The 21051-nt window shown below is 43.6% G+C and overlaps 1 protein-coding gene across 2 annotated transcripts in view; it reads left to right on the forward strand.

Moving 5' to 3' along the window:
- Positions 1–21051, forward strand: part of UST (uronyl 2-sulfotransferase) — a 266013-nt gene that overhangs the window by 241767 nt on the left and 3195 nt on the right. The window lies entirely within an intron of this gene.

Below are 21051 nucleotides of genomic sequence, written 5' to 3' on the forward strand. Positions count from 1 at the left end.
TTGTCTATTCATTTTATGTGACTCTTCCTTTTCAGTCTCTAGTATGGCAGGGTTTTCGACAAGTGCTCAAGCCAGTCCAGTCTTTGAGTTTCAAAGGAGAGCGACACAGTTGTTCCCAAGTCTGTGCGGCATACTTTCGGGTTCCAGTGTTCCCTGGCATGATGCGTGCTGGTGGGCAGCCTGAGACCTCTGCTGGCTCCAGCCTTTCCTGTGGCGGTGGAACTGCCCATGTCGCGCCCACTGATCTGGGCAGCTCGACTTCATGGAAGCGTCTCTGTTTGGAGCTTAGGAGGAATTCTTTTCCTTCTGCATTAGTTTGAAAATCACCTTTGAAGTCAATAGAGTTATTTTCTAATACGAATGTAGAGGTCACTTAAAGTTGACAGACCACATCCTGTGAAACATTCCCACTTGCTCTTCTAGTTTATTTTCAATATAAACCAAGAGTAAAAACAACATACACACCCCAGCTCAGATGTACATTGAAGCCAGGCTTTGTTTCCTGGTATCTGTGAAATGGAGTAAGTAAGCTAATGGGGGAAAAATGGTGCTAATACTTGGTCATATTCTACTAGTACTTGCTAATGCCTAAAACATTGAGTTTTCAGGAATGGTCCTGTGATCATAGCCCTTATTTCTTTAATGAACTAGAACTAGGACTTTTAACACCCAGGCTCAATGGTCAGAGTCATGGAAACACATTTTCATAACCATTTAAGGAGCATTTCAAAACGTAAAGTCTTGGCTTTCTGAAATCTAGTCTTTTGTGCTTTCCCACACCTAGGCCATTTCTGTGCTGTGTGCTTTAAACAAGCTCAGAATTTTTCATCAGTAGTTCTAGCTCTTGAGAGACCCCAGAATTTCTACTTGAAACGTGGACACCAAACTTTACTTAGGGAACAGCAACCACCACAGAAATGCAAAACAAGGGGGTAACCTATGTCCATGCATGAAAATGTAGACTATTATACAAATGTCGTTTTTCTTAAATTGGCATATAATTTAAAGGAAAAAAATCTAACTTAAAGTGATTCTCAGGCTTGTCTGGAAAAGTAAACTTGTGAAATGGCCAATGATTTGCCAAAAAAAAATCGAAGGATTTTTCCCTACAAGATTCTAAAATATTAGAAAGCTCCTGGGCTTAACATAATAACGTAAAGGCAGAAGCTCAGACAGACGGGTCGCTGGAACAGAAACAGATGCCAGTGTAGACGTGACGTGCTGTTCGGTAGAGATCTCTGCAAAGAAAGAGTAAACAAAGGTGTGAACTGGTTAGTTAAATGTTTACAGAAAAAACAGAGTGTCACATTATACCATGGGCCTTAATAAATTTCAGATGGCCAGGGAGTGAATTTTTAATAGAAAAAAAAGAAACAAAAAAATATATAAGTGGCCATTTCTGCAATGATAGTGTTTTGCTAAGAATTTACTAGGCAATAAAACACATATACATACAAAGAGAGTCAAGAATATATTTTGCTAAAATTTAAAGTAAGCACATTTAAAACTACTTAAGTGAGCAAAAACATTTGCAAAAATGATAAGATCATATGCTTAATCCCTTATCATTCCCATGTGGTTAATATCTTATTGCTAGTATGTAGACTTTTTATAAATCTATAAGAAAGACACAGGAAAAAAATGGAGAAAAAGATAAAAGTGGCCAATAAATATACTTGAAAATAAGCCCGGCCTCACTAATAATCTAGGAAATGCACGTTATAATGAGACCTTATTTTCTATTGTTATTGTTGTCTGTTAAATGGAGAGACACTAAGTAGTGTGAGTGCTCTGATGATGGGGAGAGTGCAGAGAAATGGTATTTTAGGAAATAATTAGGAGACTGCTGGAGGGAGAGCAAATTGGTACAGTCTGGGGTACAGAGTAATTTAACGCTACAGAGGAAGACCCGACGTCACAGCTGCGGAATGGTAGACATGTGCTATGTCTTGATTGTGGCAATGATTTCATGTGTATATAGCTGTCAAAACCCATTGAATTGTATTGAATGCCTGTGTTTCTTTTTAAGATTTTATTTATTTTCAGAGAGGGGAGGAGAGGGAGAGAAACATCAATGTGTGGTTGCTTCTCAAGTGCCCCCTACTGGGGATATGGCCCGCAACCCAGGCACGTGCCCTGGCTGGGAATTGAACTGGTGACCCTCTGGTTCACAGTCCGGCGCTCAATCCACTGAGCCACTCTAGCCAGGGCAAATGCCTGTGTTTCTTAAATGTAAGTTATTCCTTGATGTTTTGATGAGCGAAATAAATGTTCATAGCCTTTGATTCAGTCATTCTAATTCTAGAAAAAAATCAGACAAATGTATAAAAACTATTATAAGATGTTCTTCACAGTATAGTTGACAACTGCAAAGCAAAACAGACTTAACTATTTATAAATAGAGAAACAGGTAAATTTTGGTACATCGATTGGAATAATAACACACACTAAACGATGAAAATTGTGTTTCAAAACATTTAAAACATAAGCAGTTGCTCAAAATATGATGTGATGGGAACTGTGGGAGAAAGGGATAGCTAACAGTATTTACAATATGATACCAGTTTTACTAGAAAAATTACGCAAGCACAGGAATACAGTGAAATTGAAATATCTCAAAGTGTTGACGCTCATGAGTCATATTCCTATGTGGCAGGATTACTAGTGACTTTGGAAAAGTTATTCATTTTAGAAAAATAATTGAGTAGGCAGATAAAAATTACACTTGCCAGGGAGAAGCAGAAACTATGTCCACCAGAACATTATGGCATTGCTAGAATCACGCAGACCTCGATGCCCTCTCTTCTGTGTACTTTTCTGCACACTCAGCAACATTGACCACCCCCACCCCCAAGCAAATGAAAGGCATCACTCTCTAGGGGGTAGCACAGACTCCTGTAGGTGCACTCAGGGTTCAACGTTTTGTCACTGGACCAGCCTCTCTAAAGACGTCCAACCTCTTATAAGCAACTCTCCTTTGGATTTCACAAACTGCCTACCAAATTCTAGCCAATGGTTCTTTTAAAGTTCCTCTCTAGTTACATACACACACACACACACACACAGCCTTTTCTAGATGTTTATAGGAGCTGTGAATTTGTGTGAAGATTTCTAGCCCTGAAATACTAAAATTCAATGACTCTACTTAACTCTTTAATAGTCTTGAAGTTTTTATCTTGCCTTATGAACTATGGTGTAAATACCCTAAGGGCAGGGATTGGCTTCCTGGGTCTGCGTCCTTGACCGTGTGGGGCAATCCTGCAGATACTTACGATGATTTAATTACATGAGGGTAGCTCATACATATTTTCTATGGCAGCATGGTCGTCCTTAACCTGAAAACAAACGGACTCAACTCTGCAGCAGCTGACTTGACTTCTCCCCGCAGATCATCAGCGTTACGATTAAATGTCAGTATGACAGTTTAGCCAAACCAGATGTGAACTGTGCAACTCTTTCCATGGCCGGGACACAAGTTTAAATATGTTTAAATATGCATCCTTCACATGTATTTTTACTGAGTGATTACAGAGGGCACTTGATAGAGCATCCATGCTCTGATAGCCTGAAGTCATTGATGTATTAGGTTTGTAGGTGTGGACACTCCAAATTCTGCTCAACCTTCCCCAAGTCCTGTAACACAATTCTAAAGGGGTTTTAAAATGGCATTTCCCTGTTTACTTTTCCTCTTGGGTGAGGAGGATTCTTTCTGGGAGGTAAACACAAAGACTTTTCAGGAGTGAAGTTTAGCCTTTGTAGATATGTTTTCAATAGAGTATATTTCCAGAACTACTTCAAAATTAAGTAGCAAAAATAAAAGCCATGAGCTTTCTTTGGAAATGTATGAGCCATAACCATCACACTTCTGGTGGACATAAATTGATTCTGAATTTTATAAAAGCGATGATTAATTGTACAAAAATGTTGAGAGTCAGATGTGGGAAAGTGGAATGTGAAGTTGGATTGGTTTGTGTTTTCTTCCATTTGACTTGGACTGTTGGGTGACTATCTAACTGTCTCTTCCTAGTTCTTTTCTGCTTTGTTTAGAGTTTTTGTAAAGGCCCACAAGTCAAGGAGTCTAGCCAAGGCAACAGCTGGGCAGGTGCTTCTGCCAGGCTGGGGTGGCAACTGGGCCAGAAGGTGCAAGCAAGTCAAACTCTGAGCACAAGAGGTGGCCGCAGTCTGGAGACACAGATGAGGCAGGCAGCCCAGGGAAAGATGATGGTGTTGGGGGTGATGATAGGAGTGAGGACCACTGCCAGACATAGCCCAGGGGTCTCTACAGTGGAATATGGATCTCACAGGCTGGGACTTAATGTCCTGGAAACTTCCTGTTTAATAGTGTCAGTGAAATCTCCATTTCACATTCAACAATAGATCTTATACAACCATAGTCATGGAGAAACACTTATATGTTCAAGACCAGGGAACTCCAAAACTGCCTTCAACCATGCTGTGGTCAGCCCTAGAAACAGCGGGGTATTCAGCTGACCAGAAAAGGCCCAGAAAGTCAGGCAGCCCCTGTGTAGCCTTTGGAGGCCTCCACAAAGCAGTGGTGAATAGTCTGGAAAAAATGGAGAAGCCAATGCAGAAAAAGAAAAGACCTGGAAATGGACCAGATTTTCCTAACACAATAATTCCTGAGTATTGTTGGGTCTTTTTTTTAAATATATGGTGAATTCTTTTTTTTAAAGATTTTCTTTTATTTATTTTTAGAGAGGGAAGGGAGGAGAAAGAGAGAGGGAAAAAAACATCAATGTGCAGTTGCTGAGGGTCACAGCCTGCAACCCAGGCATGTGCCCTGACTGGGAACTGAACCTGCGACACTTTGGTTCACGGCCTGCGCTCAATCCACTGAGCTACGCCAGCCAGGGCTTATTATTGGGTCTTTTGATCCAGATTCTCCACGTGATTCTCTTTATAGTTCATTATTTAGTTAAGTGGCATTTTTATGCCATAAGAAGTGAGTCTGAATTGCTTTGAGCCCAGTTACATGACCCAGGGAGCTGGGCAGAGGACCGAATGGCACAACCCCTGACCTGGACAGGGCCATGAGTCACCCTTCGTGTCCCCACCACCTCATCGGACACCCTGACACCTCCCACCTGTTCTGGTGATGGTTTGGGGAGAGTTTCTCACAAAACCTTACTTTTTCTCTTTTTCAGAAAACTGTTGTAGATGCTGCAGCCATGAATTATCTTTTGAAAGCTTTTCTCTTTCCCAGCTCAGGCAATATATAACAGAAGTGAAAATGAATAGAAAAGACATTTTCTCTCCCTATCCCAGTGCAACTTTGGGGAGAGAAAAATACATGGAACATCCAAAATATATTCTGACATTTAAAGCATTATATAATCACTTCTGAATCATGTGGTGTTGGGAAGCAAGAGGCACATTAAGAAAGTGATAAGCCAGTGAATAGGTAGGTGGGGAAAACCTATCTATAAATGTACACGAGTATGGAATAGGATATGAGTCTTTACTTCCACTGAGCCACCAGTTCTTAAACTTTTAAAAGAGCAGAGCGCCTTGAAGTCTTAATATCTGTAATTGCAGGAAGTATCATTTATCCACTAAGTTTCAATTAAATGTAAACTTAAATTGTTTTGTCTCAGTTGGGAAGATGAGCATTTTTGGGTTTAGTAGCAAGATACTGATGTTCGGAGAGAACAGATTTTGAGAAAGATAACAGTAATATTTGTGTTGTTATAGTTTACCTGTTTACATGTACTAGGAATTTATGGTGTACCGGGCACTTTTTAAGCTTTTTAGGTATTTCATTTAATTCTATTAACAACCCTGTGAGGTGGATGCTGTTGTTATGTCTGTTTTGGAAAGAATGGCATTTCCAGGTAAGGACACTGATATGAGGGAGGATTCGGAACTTCCCCGGGTCAGAAAGCTGGTCGTTGGCAGAGCCAACACCCACACCTGCCCGGCTGATCTCCCGCACCCCTTGCTCGTGGCCATCCTGTGCGCCTGCCTCTCCACATAAGGAGCAAAATCGGAAGGAGGGAGGTCTGAGAGAGGTGGGGCAGTGCATAAGGACTAAGGTTCTAGGAAATTTTATTTGGCTCAGTTCTTAAGAGCCCAGTGTTTCTAGAAAGCTTAGACATTCTGTTGCGATGATGTTCATTGACATTCTAGATATGCTATTCTGTTTATTTTTTTCTGGGAGAAAGACTTTCATAGTGGAAATGACTAAAACTGGCTGCTTCTGTGAAGTGCTCCAAGACTCTCTCTGGTCAACAGTGAAGCCGTTTGTTTTCGTCATGTCAACAACTTTGGCCTCCATAAGGGTTTTAGTGACTCGCGGGATGGAATTTAAGAAAGCAAACATTCTGAAGAAAAAATGCTTATTTTTCTAATAAAGCAGAGCAAAAATAGGAATCCTTTCCAGTCTAGCTGCTGCGAAGTCTTAAACATTCTTAGAATGTATAATTTATCACATGGGACAAAGAGGTGATTAATAAGCACTTTTTAGAAAACCTTTAAGGGTTCTATCACCCTTACTCTAATTGTTTAGATAAAAAATATATTGTAATGTATTCATTGTCAAAATTATAATGAGTTGACATTCAATAACACTTATTTTTAAAGTTATTTATTGAAATATATAATCTACCAGAAATAAATGATGACCAGGTAATGAAACTGATTTCATATTAATTCAGTCTTGTCCGTCTGTTAGAGAATTATTGCCTTTCACATACTTTCACAAAGCCCTTTTTACTTGTGAATACCACTGAGATGGTATGATTAAAGGCTGTGAATATCAATAAGCCTGAAAACATCCCTTGCTAACATTCAGGGTCATATCTTTTTCTCTTAAAAATTCTAACATTCTTAAACTATTTGCCCTGTCGATCTTTGTGTCTGTAGACACAAGCTCCTGTGTGTGAGGGGTGGGGGCAGGGGGGAGTTCCACAACAATTATGGACATAATGTGTTCACTGCTACTGCAAGGTATAAGCTTAGATGACAGCTGATTTTGACTATCTGACAGTATATGAATTTATTGTACATTAGGAAAAGTCATCCATATATCTGTCCACTCAGGAGATGAGCCAATGGAACAGGAAACTGATTCCCTCCTAAGCTTTCTAAGTTCACACAAAGAATGATGGGCTCAGCTGCAGCCATTGACTTATTGAAGAACTGGACCTAAATACCTCAGGAAATACACAGAGAGCAGGATGGCCTAAAAGTCTTCAGCCAAAAAGTGCAAGAGTTGGGGCTTATGTCTAGTACCGATTCTGGACAACCAGTCACAGTAGCCAGAAACACAGGCTGAGGACTGTCAGGCTCAGCCCAGCTGTGACCGCTGCCATTGACTCAAGAGAGGCGGATTGGTGGCTCACATCCCACCACGTGTCACTCCTGCCCAGGGCACCCAGAGATTCCATACCCCACACTCAGCCCACCCCCACCATGCCCTGCATCTCCCCACTCTCTGCTGATACGAACTTTGTGGGATAAAAAGAGAAGGAAAGACAGACAAGTGATTCAGCTCCAGTGAGCTTTGCAGCTCACTAGAGGAGGAAAGTGCGGTTAAATCTACCCCAAGAAGAGCTGGGCAGCTTTCACTCACCTTCACTTCCAGCCCACACAGCTCAGGCCCTCATTTTGTCCCAAGACATGATGACTGAGCTAAGTAGAATGAAGTTAGGATTGGCTCTTTTTTTTTTGGTAGAGATGGGATGAAAGTTTTCAAGGAGGACATACCAATTCCTGTTCACGTGTTCCTTTGGTGCTCAACCACATCATCTCCTTGAGCTCAAAGCAAAAGGAGGTCATGCACACACTAACATTGTCTTTACAATCCCTTGCCGTTCAGATTACCTCGTACATCTTGCCTGCTGGGGCCAGAGGGGTCACCAATACTTACTGGGAAAGCTAATGACTTCATACAGGTCTTATTTTTAAAACCCTTCTCTTTTAGGCGACATTCAGTAGATCCATTTTGTAATGTGTGAGAGGAAGTTGGCGAGCAAAGACAAGAGGAAAGGAGAAGCAGAACCACAGAGCTAGCAGAGACTTGAAATAGGCAGCCTTTCGCCAAGGCCTGAAACCCTGGCCACTTTGCATGATTGAGTGGGTCAGAAGTTGTCAGTGGTTTTCTCTTTTCTCCAAAAGCACTGACAACGGGGCATGGGGAGCCTTTTAGAACTGAACCCAGGACTCCTCATTTCTCCGTGTGAGAACCCACAGTTCCCACAGAAACTCGAGAAATGAGTTAGTGGGGGACTCAGTCCCTTAGACTCTGAGCTGCAGGATTGCAGACAGGCCGGCCAGGAGGTTACCTCAGCACAGACCAAGTAAATAAACCATTTGGTGAAAGCCATTAGGGAGTGAATGTTACTGGAAAGTCATAAATCAGCCGGCCTGTCTGTGTACGGTTTTGCCAGATTGGAGGAGCAGTTTTGGAATTTTTAAAATGTTTTTCTGTGTATGAGCTGAAGAGGAGTTTGGTGACATCACTAACCAGTCTCTGTTATTATATCAAAATAAAAATGTAAAATATGGTATGGATTGAATGCCAATCCACTTATTCAATTTTATGCAGTTAAGTTGTTGTTTTTAGAACACCATGAAACTTCATTTCATGCCCCAATAAAATGGAAATGTAAGGGGTTAGAACTCTTCTATTTGTTGACTTTTCGCCTTCAAATATCTTCGATTTTTTCCATCCTTTGAACAGATTTTTAAAGACTGTCTGGAATGTCCTTCAAGTCATCCCTTTCCTCTGTCCCCTCCCCGACCTGTCTTTACACTCTTTCTAAAGCAAACCAATCCCGGTAGAACCTAATGATGTGCTATGATACCCTATGAGCGTGTTTTTTTAAATGGTAGCACCTCTTTCCTGGTTGCTTCTAAGCCACAGCATGGTCTTCCCAACATTGGGAGACTTTTCTTTTTAAGTAAGTCCTCACCCCATCTTATCTAAATGGAAGGCTGGTGCACAATGGAACACTTTCTGGCTTGCGTGGCATAGAGATTTTCCTGGCAGTCTGTCCTCCCCCTGCTTCTCCCTGTAGGTTTCTGCAGCTTCCCACGGCCATTGGCCATTAACATTCATTTCAAGACATCACCCTCAAGACATCACCCTCAAAAGCCTTCCCGTAGAACCTGCTGTTGACATGGCAACACTCCTCCCTTTTTTCTTCCATGTGTCAAAAGGGTAAAAGAGCTTAATGTTTCTCATCAGAGGAGGTTAAACTTCGATTCTACCTTAATAACACACCCCTCCTCCATTTCTATTTCTATTCTACCTTCATAAAAATAAAAAACACCCCTCCCCCTATTTCTTTTTAATAGCAACTGCTCCAAAGGTAATTACCATTTAAATGTCTTCTCTTAGAAACTTGCGATTTCTATTGCCCTAGGATCTCTCATGGGCAAGTTCCAGCACCAAACACAAGTTTATACCACAACCAAACCTTTTAAAACGTATCCTGAAAAAAACTTTGATTTTGATTCCCAGATTCCATTTGTAAATTTTAATGTGCCTGTACCATGTTTACAGTACTTAAATGTGCATGTTCAACATTTCCCACTGTTTCTGAAAGCGGTAGTCACGGCACCTAGGTGTGGGTGCCTGCTGGTCTTGGCCTCTACTGGCATTGGTTTGTCCATTTCGAACTTTCTTTAAGTAAATGAATGGACCTCTCATAAAACTGGACAGGTTGCAATTTCATCTCGTTGTTCTTCCCTAGGGTTTTTGATTAAAGCACAGCAATTTGGACGTGCTCTTAGATAGACACCGTGTCTTACAGAGTGTGCAGCTGGCAATCACCTAATAGGGAGAGAAGGAGGAGGAGACGGGGCTGTTGAGTTATAACCTCCTAAGACCTGGTACTGCCAGTGTACTGTAGGTGCCAGAGAAAGTAAATCTTGATTTTAAAGTAGCATTACCAACCCTCCCCGCGGAAGTGACAGCATCTTTGGAAATTCATTTCACACTTTCCTGACTTGGGAATGGTTATTCTGAGTAGCACCTCTTCATAACTTAACTTCTTAATGCCTGGGCAAGAGGTTAAATATCTCACTTATCTGCATGTTTGGACCATGAGCAGCTACTTCATTCAAAGCTCTTCAAGAGTTTATCAAAATCATGTTTAACATTCCAGAGACAACATCCAGGTCACTGGTTCTTGGGACTTGCCTTTGGTTCACCCATCAAGGCTGATTGTTGTGATAAATATAATAAGCAACAGGAACAACAGAGATAGACTATATCCTATTTTAAAAATGTATCTAGCATGAACTATAAGGAAAAGGAAAACCTAGGTTCTGTGTGGTAGCCAGTACTGAGCACCCCATTGATAGATACAGGAAACAGGAACTATTTAATCCCTGTCATTGTTGTCATGGCATGGTATAATTCACTGAAACGTTTTGTGCACTAAAAATTTCACAAGCCACCATATCCCCATACTAAGTGCAGTACTGTAGACAGTGCACACAGGATCTTCCAAAGCCCCATCCAGCCTAAAGTTTTGGTAAATTAGGGTAAAGTTAGGTTACATCCTGTAGCATGAAAGAACGTGTCTTAAAATTTAGGAATATCGTATTACACAACTTTCAAGACCTCTGACAAAAGAAAGTAATATTGTCTTAAAGCCGTCAGAACCGAAGACCTTATCGGGTGTGCACAGAAGAGACGCCACTCAGTACCAAGAGTTGCCATTGATCTTAGACGAGCAACAAGGCACATGATCCCTTATGAACAAGGATGTGTATCTCGTATTATCTAGAGTCATAGGAACTGAAAAACAGCTCAATGATCTCACGGTAGCAAATTGGCTGTGTGACCTGTCAGGTATCCACCAAGTGGAACACTTTAACACACATGGCAAAATATGACTCGGAGTAATTAATGCTGTCGGAAAATGCTTGCTATCAGTTAGGGTTTAAAAGAATGTAAAATTAAAGAAACAGTATGGCAGAGATCTATTTTTATAATTCACATACAGAAATAAGAAAAAACTAGAAGGAAATATATTACTACAGTAATGAACGTGGCTTGATTTAAAGTCACTTTATCTTCTTAATCTTCCCCCCAAATTACCATCTATATATGTGTGTCTACATGGTATGTACATATTTATATGTATTATAGCCAGAAAAATGAATTTTTAAATTGTTAAGTTACTTGCCTAAGAATTAAGACTTAGAGCTTAATTCTAAGCTCTAAGCTTAGAAGCTGCCCAAGAGCTTTACGATGACCCTGTGCATAACTAGACAAGTGGCTCAATCGACCTGAAACCCTGGAGAAAATAAAAATAGAGCAACCGAGGAAAAAATGGGTCAAAGAACTGTCCTGTGGGAGTGTCACCATCTGTGAAGTGCCCAGCGCGACTGTGGGTGTCAGCAGTTGGCTTTCACATCGTCACGGCTAGATTTAGAGAAGCGCGGTGTGATTCTAGGAGAGGGCCCCTCCCCCATCGAAAGAGGGTGTGTGTGTGTGTGTGTGTGTGTGTGTGTGTAAGAGAAGTGGCCTCGGCCTGCTAATACCATTCAGGCTATGAGGAATAGAAAGAAAAAGAATCTTGCATATAAAGTCAAAACAAAGCTCATGAGATTGTCAGATGCCAAAGAAATATGGACAGAACTACTGGACCAATCTCCAGATCTTCTATGTTCAAATCAGTGCATTTGAGCAGGATGTCCTTGTCAGTTATTGGTAAGGGCCTCCATAATATGGTTCCAAATAAATAACAAGCGTGTGAAAAGGAACAAAAATGAATTTCTGAATAATGACTTCAAATTTTAAAAAACGTACTTCCAACAAAACATACATTCTATGAAAAATGCCACCCAAGTTTTCCAATTAGGTTTTTTTTTCAGAAGTAGATCTTTTCAAACAGAAGTGTTCGGTTCGATGGTTGCAGTGTAAATGAACCCTCTGGATTCGTCATTTTCATGCCAAAGCCACACTGTCATGGCAAAGTGCTGCCAGGGGAGGCATGCATGTACGACATGTGTAGCGTATGTTTTTGAAGACATAGATCAGCTTTTTCATGGTTTGCGTCGTGATGCCAGAGTTGGGGAGACAAGAAATGGGAGCAGATGGCTCTCGGGCCAGGGACCCAGGGCAGCAGGGAAAGCTGGATGGAGCCAAACACAGCGAGCTGGCTCCTCCCAGCACAGGGGTGTCTGAACAGTGGTGGGTGAGCTCTGGCGCCTCTTCACACACTGCTGATAAAAACCAGTGACAGGAGGCTGGTTGTTCTCACATTAAATTCTAAGTTAGGACCCCAGTGTGGTTGGACAGCTCCTGCACCGGAATCAGCCCATTCAAAAGGCAGGTTCCAGAGCACTGTGGGGTCAGGTGCCCAGGTGATTTGCACATTCCGTTTGTCTGGCAAAGTGTCCACTTGGCCCTCCTGAAGGGCATGGAAGGGTGGCCCTCGATACCCGCCCCTGTGTGGTCTGTGCCCCTCCTCTGGTCTTCCCCTAGGAGAGAAGCCAGGCCTGGACTGCAGGGAAGCCTGGATGACGCATTGCCTGGGGAGTGATTGGAGAGATTGTGCCTTTGTTTCTCTCTCTACTGTTGATACTTCCCCTTTAAGCAGGAAGCCTGCGCTTGCAGCTCTTAGCGGTTCTCTTATTCTCTGGAATCGTGCTTGGTGCTCAGTGCAGAGCCAGGGCATGAGCAGGGGGAGGCCAGGCAAGAAAACATCCAATTTTACCGCCCCCAATCCCTGTCCATTTGGGCACTGAGGATAGTAGCGTGGGGATGGATTGCCCAGGCAGTAACTTGAAAGCTCCTTCAGTAACGGGCCCTCATGTTAAGATTTGATAATGTTAGGATCTGCCTGTGCAGGGTTTCTGGAAAATGCATGCCTGCTTCCAGGGCTGGTTGCTGGCTTTCCCTCCAAAGGGGACAGTGCCTGGGGCTTTATGGGCCCCCCTGACCCACCCCACACAGGTCAGTCACTTTCTTCCTGGTTCCTTGTGTCATTGTTTGTGCTTCCAAAAATCAAAGCAAATTGGGAGCATTATAAAGGCTTCCTTCTCTGGCGTCCAAGGAGCCTAGCACTTTCAGGCATTAAAAAAAAAAGTAAATCATGTACCTTTCACTTGGCTACACAGAGAAAAGGTTCTCTTGAAATTCAAAGTGAGCTTGATTTATTTTTAAATTATATATATATTTCCAGATCTGAAGAGAAGATTGCAAAAAAGAGGAGGGAAATGCCTCTGTTTACTTTACCAACCCCAAGCACCGAGTCAGCCATGAAGTGCTTTTTGTCCTTCCCCTCCCCCCTAGTTGCCATACCTCCAAGAAGCTGGTCTGAACATGCCATCGATCATCCAGTGGCAAATCAGCGCTGGCCCTTTCAGCCCTGCATGTCGCTGTGAGCCACAGTGACACACATTCGTTTCCGGGGGTGGCCGCTGCCGGGGAGCGGCGTGTGTTTGAACTGCGTGGCCTCCCTGCATGATTCAGGAAATGGGTGCACTCTATCTGCAACAAGCATCGTGTTCACACGGTTTGGGGAGCAGCCGGCACAGTGTGGGGCTCTGCGGGAGTGGTCGGGAGATGCATACATGCGCTCTCTGCCTTCTGCACGCTCACTCGTTCCCCAGCCCCACCCCACCTGACCTTGACTTTCATCACACCTGTCACCTGAGAAAGCATGCTTCATCCCTTGTGTGCTAGAAATTTCTGGATGTAACCTAACCTGAGATTAGTAAACCACAGGTTTTCAGGCCGAGTGATTTTTCAAACAGCAGAGCCTCTGGGTGGATCGCCACTCAGCACCCCTGAAGCTGAAGAGTTGATGCCTATCTTTTGATGATGTTTATTTTTTTTTCCACTGTAAACTTTGGCCCTATTTCTGGTTGTTATTCAACTTGTATTCATTTCTTGCACATAATCTCCGCTGGACCAGGTTCAGACAAGCCCGGATTGTTGGGGGCAGGGGGCTTTGGTCTGTGTGAAGTGTGCATTCACTCAGATCAAGGGGAGGAATGCCAGCCCGGCATCAGCAGAGACTGCAAGCCGGGGCTGAGGTTTTGTTATTTTGCATATGGTTAACCATCTCGAAGGTCGTAAAGCGGGGCCTCTGTCCTCCAGGGCAGCAGCTGGGTTTACACAGCATTTCCAGATTGTTTACTTTGATCCGGGGCCAGGGCTACATCGTTTTTCCATTATGCACGTTGGACAGATGAAGAGAGGTGGGAAGGGGGACTCCGTGGGGCAGGTCCGTGATTTCCTTTTTATTTACATTAAAGGGACTTTTAAGAGTTCTGAAAATTATGACCCAGCACCTATATAAGGTCCGTGCTGCAGAGTTTAGAAAGAGCCACCTCTTTAGCAAAAATGTTCAGATCTTGGGCAGTAAAGCGGACTTTGTTCATGGCCTCCGCCTGAGACCACGTTGGGAGCATCGTGCTTGCCGCTGCTCCATCTTGCAAACACACGGCTTACTGGTAAATGGTCGCTGTCCCCACATTCAAAAGTCAGACTCCCAGTGTGTGCTTGGAGCACCTTAGGAGGAGCCACGGGAGCCAGAGCCGCACGCCTGCCACCCGCCAGCGCACGCTGTGCGGACGGGCGTGCTCGGTGCTGAGCGAAGGTGTGCCCCCAAGGGCGCCGTGGAACTCTTCCTTCGCAGTGCTTTCCCCGAGATGCCGGCCTCCTGAGGATGCTACCAGCGTCCTGGCCCAAGTTCTTCCCCCAGGGAGCGTTCGAGACTGGCTCAAGAACCACAGTTTCAATGACATCCACAGCAAAGCCCTTGGCACTCAGGTCCCATGCCACCGGACCTGAATGAATGTGTTCCTTCTCAGGGAAATATTTTCTTTTGCTTTAGCAGCACTTACAGATGATGGCAAACTAAGTAATTGAATAGTATTAATAGGTTGCACAGATACCTTTTTGCCCCTGCCTTGTTTGGATTTCTTTAGTTAATGGCTGTAGTAAATAGCATAGGTAGTATAAATTCTGTAGATACCAGGTTGCAGTGTATATTATGTCTTTCTGCATAGGTATTCGTGTTTGTGTCGAATGTCCCTTATCACAGTATGTCTCAAGCTTTGCTAAGCGTGTGTAAGTGGCCTGTTGCCATAACACAAGGTTCTCCAGTAAAGCAGCTAAGAAAAGCAAATACCACTACCTGGCCCCAACAACCTATGATCCCAAACTCCTGTATCAGCATTCCCTAGATACATCTAATTCCTAGAGATGGAAAGGTGGTTCAGGGAGGACCCTCAACTACGGCAAGAATTTAGCGAAAACAAAACATGTACAGACAGCACCGAAAGTTGCCCTTTGGGTTAATCCAGCCTTACAGATGGATTTAACACACAGGTTTCAAACCAACAGACCATTGTGGAGGGTGGTTAGGTGCCAGGAGCTGGGTGCTGGGGAACTGAAACCGAATCAGACACAGCCTCTTTCAGCCTGGGAACGGCTTTTGCTGGCTTGCAGGTTTTTCAGCAGATCCTCCCAGGCTTACCAAGCATTCCCCTTGACTTAGAACACTCGGGTCCTTCTTTTCAGCCGATCCCCTTAATGCCAGAACACACACAGGGGAAGGAGAGGTGGGCGGTTATAGATTTCCACTCCATCTGTACCCCCAAACGGTGCTAGGCTGGGAACCAGAACACCCACTTTCTAGTCGGGACTGTTACTTACAGGTCACGTAACCTTGAGCCAGTCTTGTGACCTCTCAGGCTCTTGGTAACTGTAGGTAAAATGGGTGGCCTTGAAGACTGTGAGAGATCATGGTGGCGGGGGAGGGGGGAGTGACAACACACCAGTCCAGGGAGCTCTATGCAAATGAAGGGCTCTATGCAGAATATGCTATTCTGAGGGGTGGGGCTGGGGGGGACAAGGAGCTGTTCTGACCACTCTCTGTAAAGCTTTAATAATGCAGAAAACTGACCCAACTCAGCAGTCTCCCTACTGACCTGTTTTTTTCTCTACCATCACTGGGTGACTAAGTATGGATTTTTCTGTTGTTGGGGGGGTCAGAGATATAAAAAGGACCCCCATCCAGGGCCACGGTGACTCTGTGGGCCTCCGCTCCTCAGGGAGAGCACAGGGCCTGGGAGCCCCCCGGAGTCTGTCCGCACGCCTGTCCGCACACCGCCCTGAACCTGTAGCTGCCTTTGGACAGGTCTGTGTGGAGAAACAGCCTTTGCTTTGCTGTTCAAGTAGCCAGATCGGAGGTCGGTTTTTGTTTGCTTGCCTGCTTTCCCTTCTGATCATTTCATCGCTCAAAGCCAGTATGCCTGCTTTGAGGAGCTTTTCTGCAACTACTGTGAAAATAACTTAGGGTATTTTTTGGCCAGTCCCTAATGGTACATAAATGAAACAAATTGAAAGCATCCTTAAACCACAGCTTCTCTTTGCCAACACGGGCGTGTCCATTAAAGAGCAGGGACGGAAACACCTGACGGGCCAGCACTCTCGTCCCGAAAAGGCGGCTGAACCACAGAGCTGCACACGGGCATGAGCGGGCCCCAGGGGAGCCCAGAGGTCAGAGTGTACCTCACGTTCATGGGCCTCTTGCGAATTTTCTATTGAGCACATTCCGATGCTGCCTTTGTCCCCACTTGGCTACATCTGCGCCTCACAGACACAGCCAAGCCTCTTTTGGGCCTGACAACACTCTTTTCCTTCTGTTGGCTTCTTTCATGCACCCCACCTGTGTGCACGGAGGGCACTGTGTTTCCCCAGGTGCTGAGCTGTGGAAGCACAAAGTCGGAGGGGGTATTAACCTCATCCTAAGCACTCGCGGCATAACGAGCTTCATTGGGAAAACAGCTAGATGAAACTGGTGAGGATGTGAAGAAAAACAAAATCTGGGGAAAACATTTCAGAAGTTTGATAGTGTCTTAGAGGCCTCCTAAAAGTTTTTTATCTTTTGGTTAAAATACATAAACCTGCCCTGTCCTCTCAGGCACACACACCGCAGATCTACATGATCAAATAGTCAAACAGTAGTGAGAAAAGTGCCCTATGGAGTATTTAAGACAAGCCCTTGAGGTTTGGTCTCCCCACAAGGGACTTCTGACGAAGAAGAGGAAATGTCGATGCTATCAAAACAGCCAGAGTGGAATGCCCCGTCTGCTCTGTGGTGACGAGGTTGTGAAGAAGGATTCTCCCCTGACACTGTGAGCCCCAGCCCACCGTGAGCGAGCAACATGAAGGGCGAGGAAACTGGGCTCCGCGGTCTCACTGTTTCAGACCCAGCTTCTGGCTTCCCCACGTACCAGCTGTGTGGCCTTGGGGAAGTGACTGAGTTCCAGTACCCCATCTATAGAATCGTTATAAGAAGGAGTGAACGCATGTTCGCTCTCTCCCAGTCCTCAAGAATGCCTGTGATGATGCAGCTAATGTCCCATTCACTGCTTATAACTCCTGTGCCTACACCCAAAGCTTATTCAATAAATATTTGCAAAAAAAAAAAAGAAAGGTGACATTGGACACACAAATGAGGTCTAATTGGAGCCTTAATCCTTACACAAAGCCCTTGCTTCCTGGTTTATGAAACCCAGAATTTCAAAACCTTTCAAGCAGAAGCACAACACTGACATTTATTTAGCATCCAGCCAGGTAACGTAACAGCATGAACTGGCATTTAGCGTCTGAGACAAGATGGAGAGAACTGGCCTCTCTCAGGGGCAGCCACACTCAGCTCCAGAAGAATATTGCCTCACTTGGAGAGAAGCCAGAAATCTGGACTTCCATGTGAAATATACCACGTCTTAAGACAACGAAGTCCAATTCTTAAAAAATACCACACAGGCCAAGTCACACAGTCTGCCCGTCAAACCTCAGGCTGTGTGCTTGCCATCCCTTCCTCAACAGAAGGAGCTCTGTTTTTGTCTCTTGCTTTTGAACTGTCCAGCAGTGGACACAAGAGACATGAGCGCCTTGAACTCGTGTCTTGGTTCCCACTAATTTCAAAAGACACTCGTGGGGTGAGGTCTTCACTTGTGGGTGGTTACATTCCGCCGTATATGTTCACCTACCAAGGGCTGCTTCCCTTCCCAAAGGGTGCTAACAATAAGTATAGATCTTTAAAGCATGACTGTTTTGTGGCTGAAATAACAACAGTCTCCAAAAAAAAAACCCTAACAACTTCCTCTAGAACTGCTATTATAGCAATCTGGAGAGAGACTGATTCCACAGTTCACATGGTTTTGTTTTGTTTGGAGGGAAAAGTCCGGCATTTTACACAAGTACTCAGCAATGGAATGACTTTTCCATAGCTCCGATTAGTGCACAGCAAGACACATAACCATGTGTCTTCGACATGTGATTTGAAAAGTTGTCTACGAACACTACAAGGCAACCTGCCCTCTAGTCTTTCCATATGAAGTTGATGATCTTCTGCAGGCTCACGAAAGCTTCACAGTGGTTGTGACCCCATACTTAGTGAGTGGAAACCTTAACACAAATGCAAATCCAGGCTCAAATTCCAGCTCTGTTGTTCACTTCCTAGCTGTGTGACCTTGGATAAGTCATTTAATCTCCCAGAGCTCTTATCTTCCCATCTCCAAAAGAAAGGGGTCATGCCACCTCCCAGGGTTATTGAGAATATTAAGTAAAATAACACTCAGAAGGGCATAACCCAAACCCCTAAGTGGTGTTCGCCATCAATGGTTGAATATGAATCTCTGCTCCTCCTGTCACAAAAAAAATTCCTAGTTCTAACCATGACTTACCCTCTGGCAATATCATTAACCGTCCTGTTGAATTTGCCAGCTCTGTGAAAAACAAAAGGACCAAAAGGCCATAATTATTTTAAATAAACATTTGATTTTGTGTCCACGATGGCCTGAAACCTGAAAGGTAGAGGGTTGGATGAGGCCATCCAGAGAATAAGGAAGGGAGAAGGGCAGAGGTCTGGACCAGGATCCTGGAAAGCACTGACATTTGAGTGGTGGCCAGCAACAGGGGGCTGGGTGTGGAGAATAGGAGACGGGGCAGGAGGTGATCAGAAGGAGACCAGGACAGCCAGGAAAATGCTGTTACCGACATCACAGAAGCGAGGGTTTCAAAATGGAGCACGTGGCCAACAGTCTTGTGAGGTCATGCTAAGAAGCAGTGGAAGGCATGAAAAATACGCACTGAATTATCAGCAAGGAAGCAAGAGTCATCTCAGTGGAGTATTGAGGGAACACAAACCAGGCTTTCATGAGTTCAGTCGTGTGTATAAGTTGAAATTTCATGATAACAAATCCATGCAACTATTTAAGAAGTTCAGCTGTGATGAAGAGGAGAAAAAGAAGATAAAATTTGGAAGGGGACACAGAGACAAGAATTGTATTAAAGAGAGAAAAGGCTCGGGCGCATCTGAATGTTGGCGAGGAGCCAGTGGAGGAGAGGCTGATGGTGAAGAAGAGAGAAGGCAGACTGAGGGTAAGAGAGAGAAAGAGGAGACGGACGGATTAAGCAAGACTTGAGTATTTGCGCAAAGCTAGCGCTTGGTGAAAAGTTAGCTTTACTAAGAATCCTCTGAACTAGCTGTCACTGTCCCTCGGGTTTAAACAGGGAATTTGGGGAGGAGGCTAAGAAGGGAAAGGAGGTCTGAGGTAACTGAAGTACATACGCTTGGCTATCGTCGCTGTCTAAAAAAGGAGTCTTTCAAAACTCTGTCTTATTGCCACAAGTGAAAATTTCCCCTTTACTCTTACCTCAAAACCTGCCCTCATCTGTAGAGTTGTCCAGCAAACATAGGACTCGGTCTCCTAGTGGTTGCTCTAACTAGTACTACCAAGTAGCCAAAACACTTTCACCAAGATACTGAGGTGTTGTGTAATTAAAATGTGGTTGAAAGTCCACTTGGGACATCAAATATAAACCTTATTAGATATCTCTCATTACCTTATGAAATTTGGTAGCATAAATCAGTGTAAAGGGATCGCCAGAGATCACTCGAGGGAGAACATTACTAAGTTCAGATGCTGGTCGTCGCAAGAAGGCTGACTTTTCCCAAATTCTGTAGATCTCGGGTCCCATAATTACAAGTTCAAGCTAAGTAAACACCCAAGAAAAGTTTTCCTGGAACTGAGAAACTCGCCACATCATGATGATTGCATTGGTTTCTATCACTGACTTAAACAAATGCTCACACACAAATGGTCATAGGAGAACTCTTCACAATAATCAAAAGGTAAAAAAAAAAAAAACCCAAGTGTCCACCAATGGATAAAGGAATAAACAAACTGTGCTGTAGCCATACAATGGAATATTGTTCAGCCATAAAAAGGAACGGAGTACCGATGCATGCAGCGTGAATGAACTTTGGAATCATTATGTTAAGAGAAAAAAGCCAGACACAAAAGGGCAAATATTGTAGGAGTCCACTAACACGAGGTACCTGGAATAAGCAAATTCATAGAGGAAGGATACAGGGAGTCCACTTTGAATGGGTAGAGTTTCTGTGTGGAGTGATGGGAGAACTGTGGCAACAATGGGGACAGTTGCCTAGCATTACAAATGTAATCAATGCCACTGATATGGATACTTTAAAATGGTTCAAATTTTGTCATATAAATATATATAACAGATATGCAACATATTGATGTTATTAAGCATTAATATAAAATTAAACAGATTTTAGCTATATGTTTTACCACTATAAAAAAATAACCATTTAAAATGTACAGAGGTTAAAATTGCATTTCAGGAATCTAACAGTCCTTCCCTTGTTTCTCTTGACAAATGCCTTGCTGGAGTAGTAGAATGCAAATGGATTCAGCATCAAGTTAAACTATCATTAATAGATATCAATATTTTTAATAAAAAAACCAAGATGATCAGAAAGTGGTGAGGCAGCTTTTTCTGAGCTTCCTTCCGAAAGCAAAGCCCTTTACATGTATAGTGGGAAATAAAAGGTGAAAAATGGACAGATTTTGCCGTTTAAAAGAATGTCTATCTTAGAGTTAGTAACTGAATGGCGGTCCAATTGCATCGCTCACGCCGCATGAAAAGGACGTTAGGTAGTTTATGTTTAGTCAGTTGATGGTGGTACTTCACTGTGGTGAAATCTTTCCAAATCATGTTGGGAACGCATTTTGCCTTCC

This window comes from Phyllostomus discolor, chromosome 4 (genome assembly GCF_004126475.2).
Source record: "Phyllostomus discolor isolate MPI-MPIP mPhyDis1 chromosome 4, mPhyDis1.pri.v3, whole genome shotgun sequence".
NCBI lineage: Eukaryota > Metazoa > Chordata > Mammalia > Chiroptera > Phyllostomidae > Phyllostomus > Phyllostomus discolor.